Below are 617 nucleotides of genomic sequence, written 5' to 3'. Positions count from 1 at the left end.
ACACTAAAGACCGAAGACAAGAAGAGTTGTCGGATGACATCAAGAACATCATACCAGAAAGCAAAAAGTCATAAGATGACAAGAAAGAATGAAAAGGCCAAAATGGATGCCAGAAGAGATGCTGAAACTTGCTCACCAACATAGAGATGCTAAAGCAAATGGAAGAAATGAGAGGTCCAAGAGCTGAACAGAAAATTTCAAAGATCAGCTTGAGAAGATAAAGCCAAATATTACAAGAAAATGTGCAAAGATCTGGAATCACAATACCAAAAAGGAAGAACATGCTCAGCATTTCTCAAGCTGGGAGAACTGAAGAAAAAAATTCAAGTCTTGACTTTTTGTTATTGAAAGATTCTCTGAGCAAATTATTGAATGATGAAGAAAGCATCAAGAGAAGATGGCAGGACTACAGAGAGTCACTGTACCAAAAGGAAACGGTTAATGTTCACCTGTTTCAAGAGGTAGTATATGATCAAGAGCCAATGCTACTGAAGGAAGAAGTCCAAGGTACATTGAAGGAATTGGCAAAGAACAAGGCTCTAGGAATTGATGGAATGAAAATTGAAATCTTTCAAGACAGTGAAGCAGCACTGAAGGTACTCACTCATCTCTGCCAA

This window comes from Chrysochloris asiatica, unplaced genomic scaffold, assembly GCF_000296735.1.
Source record: "Chrysochloris asiatica unplaced genomic scaffold, ChrAsi1.0 scaffold00082, whole genome shotgun sequence".
NCBI classification, from domain to species: Eukaryota; Metazoa; Chordata; class Mammalia; order Afrosoricida; family Chrysochloridae; genus Chrysochloris; species Chrysochloris asiatica.
Note: the sequence above shows the minus strand (reverse complement) of the source record.